Source organism: Cibotium barometz, chromosome 20, assembly GCF_041138505.1.
Source record: "Cibotium barometz isolate CiBa-2024 chromosome 20, ASM4113850v1, whole genome shotgun sequence".
Lineage (NCBI taxonomy): Eukaryota > Viridiplantae > Streptophyta > Polypodiopsida > Cyatheales > Cibotiaceae > Cibotium > Cibotium barometz.
In genome coordinates this window covers 1,353,751-1,371,320 of record NC_141065.1, presented here as the reverse complement: position 1 = coordinate 1,371,320, position 17,570 = coordinate 1,353,751, and the positions used below count along the sequence as shown (strand labels likewise).

The 17,570-nt window shown below is 37.8% G+C and overlaps 1 pseudogene; it reads left to right on the top strand.

Annotated features, from left to right (window-relative positions):
* The first annotated feature begins 672 nt into the window (after nt 1–672).
* Nucleotides 673–1,625, top strand: LOC147627437 (histone H3-like centromeric protein cnp1 pseudogene; annotated as a pseudogene).
* The last annotated feature ends 15,945 nt before the right edge of the window (nt 1,626–17,570 follow it).

The following is a 17,570-nucleotide window of genomic DNA, read 5'->3' as shown; positions in this document are numbered from 1 at the left end:
ACACATGACTAAATCACATTTAGAACAATAAGATGGTCAAAATAGAAAAGAAAACATAATAACTCAAACAAAATTAAACCATAACAAAACAACATAACAGATAACAAGATGGACATACCTCCATTGCTCTCTTGTTCTTTGATTCTTTTGTAGAGAGAAAGATGATTGAAGGGGAAGATGAATATGTGGTTCTAACTAAATGGCACCAAATAATCAACCTACCCTTCAATTTCTCTGTTAGAGAAGAGAAGAGACCCCATGATTGATCAAAATTGTTTGTAATTTGTTATGTGCATAGATCATATAGTTTACATGTCTTAGATAAAATATCAGCCCTATCTAAGGCCTATAGGGCCCTTTTTCGAAGGCTCATGTTGTGTAGAGGCCTTCTTTTTTTAATACTAGGTCTATACATGTCGGTCTATACATGTGAGCCTTTGGACAAGGGCCCTACAGACCTCTGATGGGGTTTATATTTTATCTAGGAGGTGTTCCATGATACTTATATGTACACATAAAATTAAAGCTCATTCTAGTAAGGAAAACTATTTTTAAAAATTAAAAAGTATCAAATTTATGTATTGAGCTAATTGAAGAAATATATAAATTTTCATCTATAAGTATGGAAGTAACCCTCATTTCACCTCATTTCTCTCTCTCACCTCCAAGAGCATGGCTCGCACCAAGCAAACTACTAGGAGATTTTGTCCCCCTAAGGTGGGATGTGGAGTACACCCCGTCCAACCACCACAGCAGCAACATCGCAAGCGTAGGTGGAAGCCTAGCACTGTGGTTCTCTGTGAGATTAGGAAATACCAAAAGATGGTGAACCTGCTCATACCAAAGCTCTCCTTCCAACGTGTGGTGCGAGAGATCATGCAAGATCTGCAAGACCGTCGTGATAGGAGGTTCTGGGTTCATGCAGCATCAAGCCCACTACCTACGCGGTGGACAGCCAAAGCTTTGGAGGCACTCCAAGAGGCTGCAAAGGCATACCCAGTGGACATTTTTGGTGACACGGTGTTTGCAGCTGTCCATGAAAAGAGGGTGACCATCAGTGAAAAGAATATGCAATTGGTGTGTGACGCATGTAACGCTAAAAAAATCCTTCAATCCGAGATCTTTAGTTTTATTTTTGTATATCTCACATGATTGTAATTCTCAAAAGCTATGTAAAGCTCGATGTATATTTTTTTAAAAAATAATCTCTTATCTTGTGTTGTAAATAGGTCTCTTTAATTTGAGTTTATATAATTTGCTGATTTATATGCATCTTCGAATGGATAAAATTTTTATTTGAGTTACGTGTGTAATTTGAATTTATTTGCTTGAGTTAACTAATAAAATACACTACAAGACATGTATCAAACAAGAAACTCTGCAACCCAGATTTCCTTTCATAGCATAATAAATTACATGGTCTTCAAAACATAATCATCAAAGTTACATAATCATCATAGTTATATCCTAGGATTCTTACTACTAGGCTCTCCAGACTCTGAAGTCGCCTTGATGGCTAGAATCAAAACATGGAACCCTTCAGGCTCTACCCGGATGACGGTGGGATCCTGTATCCCCACAACAACAATGCCAACAACAATGCCATGGGCCACCACAGAATGTAAAGGCCCTGAGCTTTGAGTTGAGAACAAGTAAAGTAACTTTGCACGTCAAAGTAGAGCAACTTTTTCCAAACTTGATTTAGTCGGAATAACTTTTAATGCATCACCCTTTGTAAGTGCATTAATCTTCAAAAAGTTCTCCGCATACCCCCCGGAGAGCAAGTATTGTGGAAGACTATCACATCATTGGCAAGTTTGCCAATGTACTCCTTGATTGCAGAGTCATGAACCCTTCCTTGGCCCCCAGATCTTCCACGCTGCCTCGATGCAAATTCATTCAAGATACACAATTTCCTGCAAAATAAAATTGATGTCAGCATCGATCATGCAATGCATGGGAGAGGATGATTTTTTTAAGAATGGCCCAAATTTGATATTTAGGGCCTCTAGGGCATGTAGACCCCATATGTATGATCCCATGCCCATCAGAGGCTGGGAAGTGCACTGTTCGAAGGCTCACATGGGAAGCCCTGATTTTTGCAAATTCAGGGCTTCCTACCACGAGCCTTCGAACAATACACTTCCCAAGCTCTGATGGGCATGGGATCATACATGTGGGGTCTACATGCCCTAGAGGTCCTAAATATCAAATATGGGGAGCAACTGGTAAAAATAAATACCTTTGCTACTTCATCAAGCTCCTTCTACAAGGGTGCCTCCAGATCTGCTCCTGGAATGGGTCTGCCATTGTCCGGTTGGACCACAGGTGTCGCATGTTGTGGTCGAGGTCCAAAGAGTTCATTCTGCAAGTGCTCGAACTCTTCATTTGTGATCTCATATTGAGGATCTGCATCCTCAATATGCTTCTGGATGGCAATGATAGTAGAGATATCATCTACACCACTTTCATCATATCGCCCTACCTCATCAACCTGTGGTAGGGCTTCTTGGTAATCAAAGTTGAGGAAATCATCACTGGCATCTCACACAAGTATACTATATAGTTCCTCCTCCCTCAAGTCCAAGATCTCCAACACATCCTGTATGTAAGATTCCTCCTCAGCCTGAATAATGAATAAGCTTTACTTCAATCCCCTGTAATCATTCCCTATTTTTGAATACAAGAAAATATTATTTTTTCTTGTTTTTTCTAGAGAGAAGAAAAATTCTAGAGAGTGGTAATTCAATATTGAGATATTTTTGGATAAACAAATTCTCCTAATATCAAAAATATGTTTCCTAAACAGAAATTTAAAATAAATTTTCCAAGAAGCATTAGGAATCAATTAAAAAATGATTTAAAAAACCTTAGCTTAAGGATCAAGATTTTCTAAAAATTTGGATTATAGTCCAATTAAGGTTCCTATGGGCCAGTAAGATTAATCCAAGTGTTGATATGAGATAAATCCAATGAATAAAAGAAAATACCCAAAAATGAGTAAATGCTCACATAAGATGAAGAGTTGACTGAGTACAAGGTTTATTAGTTAAAAACTATGAGATATTACTAAAAAAATGAGATTAAATTTGGTATAATGATACATTTTTCACACCTTGGTAAGGAGAGGGGGAGACTTTAAGGAGGCACCTATTTCACACATGTGGATGACTTTTTAATTCTAAAATATTAAGATATTTTTATCTCTCCTCTCTCCTGAATCAAACTAGATCAAAATGGGAGCTGAACTGGTCTGAGTCTTGTCCAAATGCAGCCAAACTGAACCTGAAAAATTCTAGAACTTATGTTGGACTCAGTTAGTGGCCTCCCTCACCTATAAATAGACCCTCATTCTTTTGTATTCTCATCTGTGAACTAGACCATGCCAGTATTACATTAAAATAAGCATATTTTCTATTATCTCCTAAAAATCCTCTAAAAATTTGGAGAGATTGGATCTTCACTCTCTCTTCAACCTTCCTTGGAGCTTTCCTCTCAACATACTAACCAATTGATTGCTTGGGGGCTTCCTCTAAGAATAGAGAAGCAAGCAAATCAAGAGGTAAGATGTGATTTTATGGTTTTTTCTCTAATATTCTCAATGTTTTCACTTCTCAACCCCTCTCAAGCTTAAGAAGTTTCAAATGAATGGTTTTTCAATGCAAATTAGGCTTTCTAAAGAATTTTAATGAATAATCACAAAAAGTTTACATTTATGCTTATTTAGGTTTTTTTTTTAAAGTATATCTCTCTCTCCCCCAAAGAATGGTCATTCCTATGACCAATTCTCTATTCAAATGATGCTTCTCATGGAGCAATTCTTAATTATAAAATCAAACTCTATGCTAGTTAAGCTAGAGGCTAAAGAAATAGATTTTTAATGCTTTTATGTTACATAAATTATGATGAACTTATGATTTAGATCCACAAATTGGATTTAGATCTATTGATAGTTAATCTATCATAATTGTATTACTAAGTTTTATTCTTTTCAAAGTTATTAAAAATTATCAGTAATAAAACGGAGCTATGGCAAAATTTTTAGAAATTAATACATAAGTCATTTTTATGTATAATGTAAAAAGAGGATTTCCTACAATATTCTAGGATTGGTCATCCTATGCTAAAAGAATAATTCTCATCACATCCATGGAAATTTAATTTTTGATATTTATGCATAAATATTTAAATAGAGAAAAAAAAGAAATTTTTAGTACATTCATTCGTATGAAAAAAGAGGAATTTTCATGATAATGGAGATCCATGTATTTCAATGGGGGAAAGAGAAAAATAGGTATATTAAAATAATAAATATTTTTATTTAAAATTAAAGAGAAATTTTAGATAAACTATTTTTATGCATGAATAAATTTAAATGATGAAAGAGGAATTTCCATCATATTTGGAATTCAATCATTTAAATGAGAAAAGTGAAATTCTTAGTATAATGGAATTAATGGATTTTTTTAATTTTAATAAAAAATTTAGTTAAATTTATCTTTTTGCATGAGAAAAAATTAAATGATAAAAGAAGAATTTCAATCGTATTTGGAATTCAATCATTTAAATAGTAAAAGTGAAATTCTCGGTATATTTAGAATATTGAATATTTTTAATTAATTTAAAGAGAAAATTTAGATAGATTTATTTTATGATAAAAGAGAAATTTCCATGACATTTGGATTGCACTCATTAAATGAGAAAAAGAGAAATTTGAAACTTATTCAAAAAAATGGATATTGGTATTTAGTTAAAAGAAGAATTTTTATGATATTTAAGTAAAAAAAGATTTGAATTAATTTTTTGTGTCAAAGGGGGATTTTCACCATAATTCCATCTAGGGAATAAAGGTTGAGAAATTAAATAGTAGAAAGAATATCTTTAGATATTTTATGTGGTTAAATCACCAAATTGGTATTTACCCAAAAATAGATTAAATGGAAGAAGAGTATTTTCATTAAAACCTAATATTCTCTAATAAAACCATTTCTTAATCTACTGTGGAAAAGAAAGAATGAAATTCACATAGTTGTTTATATGAGAAAATCCTTTTTAGAATTCAACCGAAAGAATGAATGAAATTCACATAGTTAGAATTTCCTTACGATTAGAAGTTCAGTAGTTGTTTATCTGAGAAAATCCTTGTTAGAATTCAACCGAATTCAACCGAATGATTTTGGTTAGACTACGAGAGGGATGGACAATAAACCTACTTGTTTATCTAAGAAAATCCTTGTTAGAATTCAACCAAATGATTTTGGTTAGACTACGAGAGGGACGGACAGTAAACCTACTTGTCCATCTCTCGATCTGAATCAAGCAGCAAAAACTTCGTGACCAATTTCAGTTCCTAAATACAAAGAATAGACTACCGTTGAATTAAACTAGTATTCCTTTGACCAAAATCACCAAGAATCTAGTTGGACAATCAGTCAAATGATGGGTAGATTACCTTGATAAGAGATCAAGGATTCTCATTATGAAACTGGGAATTAAGGAAAAAGGGGTTTTGTGGAACCAATCTCAAACTAGAAATTTTACTTGCATAGAACCTCCGTTTTTTATTTAAAGGATTGTTTTATGCCAGAATGCTTGGAGGAAGCATTTGGCATGTGTTTTACTAAGAGGAGGTTCGCTATAGCTGGCGGGGAGTCGTCGAGGGACGTTGCTCGGCGACAAAGCCTGCCGAGGTCTTGACTAGCCATCGTACAGTTAAAATGGTGTGCTTCCAGTACGATGGGCAAGGACTGACGAAGCGGTCCCTGAGTGAAGTGCTAGGACACCTAAGTAGGATCCTAGAGGGTTCTGACCAGGTGATGCGCACGGGCTCGCAGTTGCTAGGACACCCATGCATGCGTCGAGGAAGATTTGAATGGACTAAGAAGAATGACTTTTGTGAATAAAATTTTGATATTGGATCTTGTTGGTTGGCCAGCTGGTCTTCAACAAACAACGGAGAGTCCAGAGGACACATTTTATAATACAATGGACTCAGAATTTGAGAGGATGATGATCAGTAATATTACGATTTTCATTTAAGGATTATTTTAAAGACAGTCAAATCTGTTATAAATGGCAATTTCATATCGGGTGTGTACGTGGTATGCCTACTTTAAATTTTGCTTGAAAGCTGGCTAGGGGGCCTGGGAATTCTTTCCATCAGTACCCGGGCAAAACATAACCAAATCTTTATAAAGGAATCCCACCGATACAATGGTTGGGTGGTTGGCTAAGGATTCCTACGAAACAAGTAAGATATGATTAGTTACATTAGTTAGATTAAGTCCTGCGAAGACCCTTGTTCTGTGGGAGGGAATCAGCGGGACTGTGCCTCGTTAAAAGAGGAAAAAAGCGATGATTCTATGGACCAAGTGCAAGTCTCTTCTTTGATCTGACCATGTGACTTTAGGTTCGGTCGGATCTAGTTAAGACTTTGACTCATTAGATTAATTCCCCCGTTAGAAGATTTTCCCTAGAGGAATCACCCGTGCCTTCCAGGCGAGGGAAGTTTTTTTGGGTTTGCCAGACTAGTCTCTTGTTCGGACATCCGTGGGCGAGGCCTCGAGTGTGGATCCCCACCCCGTGCGAGAGGCTGACGCTGCTTCCGCGGGGCCAGCGACCTCGGAGGGGGCACAGCGAAGGGGGGGCGGGGGTCTCACAACTGGTATTAGAGCTTTGTTAAAAGCTAATAAGGAGAAATGAATTCTTATAAGAAAATTGTAAAAAAAAAAACACAGAAAGAGCATTTACATATTGTATTTTCATTCCTTAAGCTTCACTAATAATCAAAGAATTTGATTTTATAGATGGAAGTTCCACACTTATCTGGTGTTCCCGACCTCACCCAGTTACAAGACATGACTGCGTTCGCCTTCAAGCATCTCATCTCTTTCGCTACAACTTGAACAAGCTGAGCCAGACTCGTAGGCCATTTTGAGAATCTATATTTCCCTAATGACCTAGCGGAGAGATGGCAGCACAAGTGGCTTGCAGGGCAGTATGTCCATGCCACTTGTGACTAGCGCGTGCGATGCTGAGGCAGAATCTCTTGTTAACCATGATTTTGATGAGGCTAAAAGTGATACATGGTCTTATTTCATATCACTCAACGCCTCAAAAATTCAGACTTTGTGGAAAAATTCCCTGTTGTATAAGTGATTGTTTATGGACGAACTGATAAAGCAAAATCTGTTACCGGACATATGTCATAGGTCTCCAATAAGATCATTTATCTTGTTTAAGAAATTATTTTCTGAACCTCTTAAGTCTTAGGATCTTGTGGAGAATATCAAAATAAAAATTTAATAATGTATCATTTTTTGCACAGTCATGAGGCGAGGGAACCGTGGCCGTCAGCTAGACCCTCTCACTGTTGATAAAGAAGAGCTTGATCCCGACCTTCACAAGGCTCACAGAACTCAGCCAGGACTCTTCAAAGGAGAAGGGGAGAACCTGGGAGAGGCTATGGAGAAATGGGTGGAAGCTATGAAAGAGTATTTTGATGTCACGGGCTACAATGAGCGGAGCAAAATGGCTCTTGCCAGGCTGAAAATTGTGGAAACAACCAGGGTGGCATGGAGGAACCATTGTGACACCAACCATCTGGATAGAAATACCCAATCTTGGAATGATCTTAAAACCTAATTGAGGAAGAGATTTTGCCCCCCGGGTTTTTAGAAACCAAAATGAATGAATTCATAGAGCTAAATCAGGGGAGCAAAACTATCGAAGAATATCACCAGGCATTTGCTCTTCTCCTCAAGTATTCACCACCTCTAGACGAAGAGCAACTCATGGCCAAGTTCGTTTGGGGAATGAATAAACCCTTAGACACACTGGTCAAGAATGCCAAGTCAGTGTCCATGGTGGTAGAAGCTGTTAGAATGACGAAGGATTTCGCCAAAGCTTTCATCGTAAAAGTCCCTAGCTCCCTCATACTTCAAGAGATTCCAGACATCAGGAAGTTCTTCCAACCTTCCACCTCCAAAGAGACACCAAGGTCCCAACCAGAATCTGGAGATGGGAAGCTCCAGGAATGAAGGAAGACCTTTCCCTCAAAGTACTTTCTTAGGAACTCTGGCTCTCTCAAGAATGCAAAGGGAAGAGCTTTGAAGTGAGAACAAGTGCTTTGGATGTCAGGGGTTTGGGCACCAGCTCAAGGATTGCCCATCTCCTTCTGTGGGCCAAGGAAGCCAGGGTCCCAGAATTCAGAGATAGACTCCTTCATATCAATCCAATGAGGGACCCTCGCACCAAAATCAGGGTAAGCCTAGAAGAGTGCTAGCTCAGCCTGCAAAGCAATCTCCGAACTCCCTCCCAAAATAGGAATAACCTTAGAGAGAGAGATCCACCTCAGATTGTAGCAGCCAGAGCAGTCACCATAGTTGAGGAAGTAGAGGAAGAGAAAGGACAGATCTATGCAGCAATAGAGTATCAAGGGAATAACTGTCAATTCTCACTCCTCCAGACTCCAGTAGAGTACCAGAGTGAGAAATTCAAGCTTTTGATTGATTCAGGCAATACTCATTCTTTTATTCCCCAGGATGTTTGTGTAAATTAGTCCTAAATCAAAAATCAGGGAAACCTATACAAGTGGAATTGGCCAGTGGAAAGATTCTTTTCACACACCTTGAGACAAGCCTTATTCAGTTTAGCCTAGATGGGAACGTAACAGAGTGTCAGTTCAGAGTCCTACCCTTGGGAGTCTATGATGGAATCCTTGGAATGGATTGGCTCCATAAAAATCAAGCTGATATTCATTGTCACAAAGGAACCATCTCTTTCCTTGACCTTCACGACGGGAATAAAGTTCAAGGAACTAGAATTTACGGATCCCCAGTGCTACAATTAGTTAAGGCTTCCAAATTATTAAAAGGGCTCAAAAAGAGGCAAGCTATTTATGTCATTAAGATGAATCCAGTAGACATAAAATGCAAGGCTAAAGAACCAAAGTGGTTAAGTGAGTATGCAGATGCGTTTCTTGAAGAGCTGACTGAGATGCCTCCGTCTTGTGAAGTAGATCTCATGAGATTGAGTTAACCCCCCACCAGAGCTTAGCCAGTGGCTCAGCATGCATACAAAATGCGAGTCCCTGAAGCCATACAACTTAAGGAGCAATTAAGACAACTGTTAGAGCAAGGATTCGTCAGACCCAGTGTCTCACCTTGGGGTGCGTCCGCTCTTTCAAAAGAAGAAAGATGGAACGTTAAGACTTTGACTACAGAGGATTGAATCAATTACCGTAAAAATAGGTATCATATTCCTAGGATTGATGAACTTCTAGATCGGTTAAGTGGGACCCAAATGTTCACAAAGATAGATCTCAAATCCAGGTACTACTAGATCTCAAATCAAGGAGCAAGACATCCCAAAGACAGCATTCACAATACTTGCTATGGGCATTATGAGTTCACAATCATGCCGTTTGGATTGACTAATGCTTCGACGACATTTAATTGTCTTATGCAGGATATTCTCAGAGAATACTTGGATGATTTTGTTCTTGTCTTCTTTGATGATATTTTGGTATCCTCAAAGAATGCTGCAGATCATGAAGATCATGTGTGTGCGCAAGGTCTTAGAAATCCTAAGGAAACACCAACTCTTTGTAAAAAAGAGCAAGTGTTCTTTCTCTCTTGACCAGGTGGAATACTTGGGATTCATAGTATCAAAGGATGGGATTTCTCCTAACCCCACAAAGATGGGATTCATAGTATCAAAGGATGGGATTTCTCCTGACCCCACAAAGATGGGATTCACAGTATCAAAGGATGGGATTTCTCCTGACCGCGCAAAGATCCAAGCAGTCATAGAATGGCTAGAACCCAAGATGGTAAAAGAAGTCAGAGGATTCCTAGGATTAACCGGATGGTATAGGATATTTATACTAGGTATGCTCAGATAGCATCCCCTTTAACTAACCTTCTCAAGAAGAGTATACTTTTTCAGTGGACTGCAATGTGTCAGAGTGCCTTTGATAAAGGCTGAAGACAGCCTTAGTAACCAACCCTATCCTTAAGTTGCCAGATTTTACCAAAACCTTTGAGGTAGTTACTGATGCCAGTGGGTTTGCCTTAGGCGGTGCTCTTATGCGAGAAGGTCATGCAGTGGCCTATGAATCCAGAAAACTCAGAGCACATGAGAGAAATTATGCCATCCGTGACTTGGAGTTACTATGAGTAGTGTATGCTCTGAAGTTGTGGAGACATTATCTTTTGGGACAAAGGTTCACCTTGATGACAGATCATCAAAGTCTGAAGTGGATCTTCACCCAAAGGGATCTCAACATGTGTCAAAGGAGTTGAATTCAGACCTTGCAGGAATTTGATTTTGAAAATTAAGTATCGACCAGGGAAAGAAAATGTGGTGGCAAATGCACATCAACAAAAAAGCCTCCTTGCTTGCAATTTCAGTGGTGTCAAATCCATTGATTAGTGAAGCAAAGGAGAGAATCATGCAGGACAAATTCTTTGCCCCTATTGCTACCCTTTTGATGCAGGAACAAGACTCCTCAGGCAATGAGTCGAGTTATTGGGTATAAATTGGATGAAAGATGCATGTATTATAATAATCGGCTATGTATTCCCAATGATGAGGGAATAAAGGGAAGAATTCTGAGAGAAGCCCATGATAGATTGATAGCTAGACATCCAGGGTTTATAAAAACCTATATGTGTGTGAAGAAAAGCTTCTTCTAGGGGCAGGACTCAAAAAGGATATACTTGATCATGTGCGAAAATGTTTAATGTGTCAGAGAGTCAAGGCAAAGAGTCAAGATGCCATGGAAACTGCAGCCTCTAGACATTCCACAGATGAAGTGAGAATGTATCAATATGGACTTTGTCACTAGATTACCTTCAATACAATCAGGTTACAACTCCATTTTTGTGGTAGTTGTTGACAGGCTACCCATCTGATTCCAGTGAAAGAAACATACACTGCAGTGGATGTCGCCAGAGTTTTCCTTAAAGAGATCTTCAGATTTCATGGCTTACCCAAGAGGATAGTAAGTGACAGAGATCCCAAATTCACATCGAAATTCTGGACTGCATTCTTCGAAGCAGTGGGAACTTTCTTGGATCTCAGCACAGCCTATCACCCCAAAACAGATGGCCAGACTGAGAGAGTGAACCAGGTAATAGAAGATATCCTTCGATCATGCTGTGACGACAGGGAACCCAAGAAGTGGTTAAGCCATTTGCATCTGGTTGAATTTGCTTACAATGCTTCTTACCATCAAAGCATTGGGACGAGTCCTTTCAAAGCTTTATATGGGCAAGATTGCCTTACACCGTTGACTTGGTCTGCTGACCCATTGATCAGAGTCGAAATGTTCAGACAAATGCTTGATGATATGGACCAGAAAATGCAATCAATCTATAAAGATATAAAGACAGCCCAAGATAGGCAAAAACAATATACAGATAAAAAGAGATCAAAGAGAGAGTTTGATGAATCATATATGGTCTTCATTCGAGTACGACCAAAGAGAAGTTCCTTATCTTTAGGGAAGTACAAGAAGCTCTCTCCTAGATACTATGGGTCGTATACTGTTATAAAGAAAGTGGGCGATCTAGCCTACAAACTTCTTCTGCCTCCCCATCTCAAGGTACATAATGCATTCCATGTCAGTTTGCTTAAGAAGTAGATACCCAGCCCGAGTCACGTGCTTGATGATGATGATGAACAATTTATTTCTCCAACTCAAGGCCAGATGGTACTCCAACCTAAAGAAATCCTTGACGTTCGGAAGAAGATTCTCAGGAGCAGAGTCCTCAGAGAATTTTTAGTAAAGTGGAAGTTCTTCCCTCTAGAAGACACCAACTGGGAGAAAGAAGAAGAGCTGGCAAAAGATTACCCCCACTTTGCGAGATGAGAACATCTCACGTTTTTCAAGTGGAAGAGGATGTAAGATTCCTCCTCAGCCTAAATAATGAATAAGCTTTACTTCAATCCCCTATAATCATTCTCTATTTTTTAATACCAGAAAATATTATTTTTTCTTGTTTTTGTTTAGAGAGAAGAAAAATTCTAGAGAGTGATAATTCAATATTGAGATATTTTTGGATAAACAAATTCTCCTAATATCAAAAATATGTTTCCTTGAAAAAAAAATTCAAAATAAATTTTCCAAGGTGCATTAGGAATCAATTAAAAATGATTTAAAAGACCTTAGCCTAAGGGTCAAGATTTTTGAAAATTTTAGATTATGGTCCAATTAAGGTTCCTATGGGTCAATAAGATTAATCCAAGTGTTGATATGAGATAAATCCAATGAATAAAATAAAATACCCAAAAATGAGTAAATGCTCACATAAGATGAAGAGTTGATTGAGTACAAGGTTTATTAGTTAAAAACCATGAGATATTTTGGTATAATGATACATTTTTCACACCTTGGTAAGGAGAGGGGGAGACTTTAAGGAGGCACCTATTTCACACATGTGGATGAGTTTTTAATTTCAAAATATAAAGATATTTTTATCTCTCCTCTCTCATGAATCAAACTAGATCAAAATGGGAGCTAAACTGGTCCAAATCTTATCCAAATTCAGTCAAACTGAACCTGGAAAATTCTAGAACTTAGTTGGACTCAGTTAGTGGCCTCCCTCACCTATAAATAGACCCTCATTCTTTTGTATTCTTATCTGTGAACTAGACCATGCCAGTATTACATTAAAATAAGCATATTTTCTATTATCTCCTAAAAATCCTCTAAAAATTTGGAGAGATTGGAGCTTCTCTCTCTCTTCAACCTTCCTTGGAGCTTTCCTCTCAACATACTAACCAATTGATTGCTTGGGGGCTTCCTCTAAAAATAGATAAGCAAGCAAATCAAGAGGTAAGATGTGATTTTATGGTTTTTTCTCTAATATTCTCAATGTTTTCACTTCTCAACTCCTCTCAAGCTGGAGAAGTTTCAAATGAACGGTTTTTCAATGCAAATTAGGCTTTCTAAAGAATTTTAATGAATAATCACAAAAAGTTTACATTTATGCTTATTTAGGATGTTTTTTTAAGTATATCTCTCTCTCCCCCAAAGAATGGTTATTCCTATGACCAATTCTCTATTCAAATGATGCTTCTCATGGAGCAATTCTTAATTCTAAAATCAAACTCTATGCTAGTTAAGCTAGAGGCTAAAGAAATAGCTTTTTAATACTTTTATGTTACATAAATTATGATGAACTTATGATTTAGATCCACAAATCATATTTAGATCTATTGATAGTAGTTAATCTATCATAATTTTATTACTAAGTTTTATTCTTTTCAGAATTATTAAAAATTATCAGTAATAGCAGAGTGGAGCTATGGCAAAAATTTTAGAAGTTAATACATAAGTCATTTTTATGCATAATGTGAAAAGAGAACTTCCTATAATATTCTAAGATTAGTCATCCAATGCTAAAAGAATAATTCTCATCACATCCACTGGAAATTTAATTTTTAATATTTATGCATAAATAATTAATTAGAGAAAAAAAGAAATTTTTAGTAAATTCATTCTTATAAAAAAAAGAGGAATTCCCATGATAATAAGGATCCATGTATTTCAATGGAGAAAGAGAAAAATAGGTATATTAAAATAATTAATATTTTTATTTAAAATTAAAGAGAAATTTTAGATAAATTATTTTTATGCATGAATAAATTTAAATGATGAAAGAGGAATTTCCATCATATTTGGAATTCAATCATTTAAATGAGAAAAGTGAAATTCTTAGTATAATGAAATTAATGGATATTTTTATTTAATTTTGAGAGAAATTTTAGTTAAATCCATCTTTATGCATGAGAAAAATTTAAATGATAAAAGAGAAATTTTCATCATATTTGGAATTGAATCATTTAGATAGTAAAAGTGAAATTCTTGGTATATTTGGAATATTGAATATTTTTATTTAATTTAAAGAGAAAATTTAGATAGATTTATTTTATGATAAAAGAGGAATTCCCATGACATTTGGATTGTACTCATTAAATGAGAAAAAGAGGAATTTGAAACTTCTTCAAAAAAATGGATATTGGTATTTAGTTAAAAGAAGAATTTTTATGATATTTAAGTAAAAAAAGATTTGAATTAATTTTTGGTATCAAAGAGGGATTTTCACCATTATTCCATCTAGGGAATAAAGGTTGAGAAATTAAATGGTAGAAAGAATATCTTTAAATATTTTATGTGGTTAAATCACCAAATTGGTATTTACCCAAAAATAGATCAGAGTACCAAGGTAAGCAATTCAAGCTTTTGATTGATTCAGGAAGTACTCATTCTTTTATTTCCCCAGGATGTTTGCGTAAATTAGTCCTAAATAAAAAAATCAGGGAAACCTATACAAGTGGAATCGGCTAATGGAAAGATTCTTTTCATACACCTTGAGATAAGCCTTATTCAGTTTAGCCTAGATGGGAACGTAACAGAGTGCCAGTTCAGAGTCCTACCCTCGGGAGTCTATGATGGAATCCTTGGAATGGATTGGCTCCATAAAAATCAAGCTGATATTCGTTGTCACAAAGGAACCATCTCTTTCCTTGACCTTCACGGGAATAAAGTTCAAGGAACTGAATTTACAGATCCCCAGTGCTACAATTAGTCAAGGCTTCCAAATTATTAAAAGGGCTCAAAAAGAGGCAAGCTATTTATGTCATTAAGATGAATACAGTGGACATAAAATACAAGGCTAAAGAACCATAGTGGTTAAGTGAGTATGCAGATGTGTTTCCTAAAGAGCTGACTGAGATGCCTCCGTCTCGTGAAGTAGATCATGAGATCGAGTTAACCCCCGGAAATTAGCCAGTGGCTCAGCATGCATACAAAATGCCAGTCCCTGAAGCTATAGAACTTAAGGAGCAGTTAAGACAACTGTTAGAGCAAGGATTCGTCAGACCCAGTGTCTCACCTTGGGGTACGCCCATTCTCTTTCAAAAGAAGAAAGATGGAACGTTAAGACTTTGACTACAGAGGATTGAATCAATTAACAATTAAAAAAAAGTATCATATTCCTAGGATTGATGAACTTCTAGATCGGTTAAGTGGGACCCAAATGTTCACAAAGATAGATCTCAAATCTAGGTACTACCAGATCAGAATCAAGGAGCAGGACATCCCAAAGATATCATTCAATACTCGCTATGGGCATTATGAGTTCACAATCATGCCGTTTGGATTGACTAATACTCCGATGACATTTAATCGTCTTATGTAGGATATTCTCAGAGAATACTTGGATGATTTTGTTCTTGTCTTCTTTGATGATATCTTGGTATACTCAAAGAATGCTGTAGATCATGAAGATCATGTGGGCAAGGTCCTAGAAATCCTAAGGAAACACCAACTCTTTGCAAAAAAGAGCAAGTGTTCTTTCTCTGTTAACTAGGTGGAATACTTTGAAAAGATGTAGGGGGGAAGAGAGCTTGAGCTCTTGCAAGCACACACACACTCACAAAACCCTAATAGAGAACACACAAGGTGAGAGGCTGAAAATCTTCTTCTCTTCACTCAACACTCAACACACCATATACAAGATAAGAGTACTCATAATATGAAAGGTACTCAACCAATACATACGAGGGTTCTCTATAGTGTGAACCCAACTAAATGAGCTGGCGCTATAACTATGCCAGTCTCTAGAATGACTGTCACACAGCCTGTCATCCCACTGGCCGCATATCACCCATGATCTCACCAACCATGCCAGTGGTGTAAGTGTGGGGCCTATCCCCCAGGTGGGTCATCAGTGTCCACCGCCTCACTAGACGAGCTCGATATCTCAACACTCCTCCTCGATCTCAACTCCATCTCATGTACACCAAGCGAAGCCTTGAATCTACGGAGCTTCTCTGTACCCAATGCTTTGGTGAAGATGTCAGCAACCTGATCCTCTGTGGTGCTGACATAAACAAGGTCAAGGTCTCCTGCCAAGACCTTCTCTCTGACAAAGTGGTAGTGGACCTCTATATGCTTCGTACGAGCATGAAATACTGGGTTCCTGGCCAACTGTATACTGCTAATGTTGTCACAGAAAATGACAACTTGTCTATCCACTGATAGACCCAAATCTCCAAGTAGCTTTCTCAACCAAGCTACCTCACATGCTGCCATAGCAGCTCCTCTGTACTCGGCCTCTGTACTGGATAGAGCAACCGTAGGCTGCTTCTTGCTGCTCCAAGTCGCAGCAGCACTCCCCAAAGAAAACATGAAGCCACTGGTAGATCTTCTATTTGAGATACTGAGAGCCCAATCAGCATCTGTGTACCCATGTACACATATCTCTGTCCCAGTCTCATAGAATAGTCCACAATGCAAAGTAGACCTCACATACCTTAGTATGCGTCTCAATGCATCCAAATGCGGTTTCTGTGGAGCCTGCATAAACTGACTCACCAATCTAACAGCATAGCTCAAATCTGGCCTGGTGATCGTCATGTATATTAAGCTTCCTACTATGCGCCTATACATAGTAGGATCCTCCAAGATCTCTCCTGAATCTACACTCAACTTGCCATTCTGATCCAATGGCACAGAAATAGGCTTACAGCCTATCATACCATACTTGGACAAAATGTCCAAGCCATACTGTCTCTACAGTAATCCAATACCATGTGGTGACGTAATCACCTCAATGCCCAAGAAATATCTGAGCTCCCCCAGATCCTTTATCTCAAACTTCTGTCTAAGCAAGATCTTTACATCAAAGATCTCTGCATCATGGTCCCCCGTAATGATCAAGTCATCTACATAGATGACAACAAGCACAACCCCTCTATCACCATGTCTCACATACAGCGAGAAATCTGCATTGGCTACATGAAAGCCAATAGTGACAAGATATTCAGAAATCTTGTGAGACCATGCTCTTGGTGCTTGTTTTAAGCCATACAAGGCTTTCTTCAACCTGCAAACATGCTCGAGGTGACCCACATCCTCATAACCAGGTGGCTGCAACATATACACCTCTTCTTGCAAATCCCCATGCAAGAATGCATTCTTTACATCCATCTGCTGATGTAAAGACCATTGCTTTGACGCAACCACTGCTATCACAACTCTCACTATTGCCATCTTGGCAACTGGGCTGAAAGTTTTCTCATAATCAATGCCATATGTTTGCGCATATCCTTTGGCTACCAATCTAGCCTTGTACCTGTTTATGCTTCCATCACTGTTATGTTTTACTTTGTACATCCACTTGCATCCTATGGCTTTCTTGCCTTTAGGCAATTGCACTGTCCCAAGTTTCATTTCCATATTGTGCATACATCTCCTCATCCATAGCTTTCTCCCAACACACATTTCCAACAGCCTCATCAATGCATGTGGGCTCAACAACCTGCACAACCTTTGCCATATATGCATAGTGATGTGCCACATAACCATCATAGGTAAATCTCTGCACAGGATTTTTCACTCTCCCAGATCTTCGCAACTTTTCATTCATGGCTTCCATAGCCTTCTTTACACCAGGTGTTCTCATAGCTGGGATCCCAAGCTCCTCATCAAGACTCATATCTGAGCCACTAGACTCTCCATCAACATGAGAATGCCCTGCAGAAATGTCAGGCATACC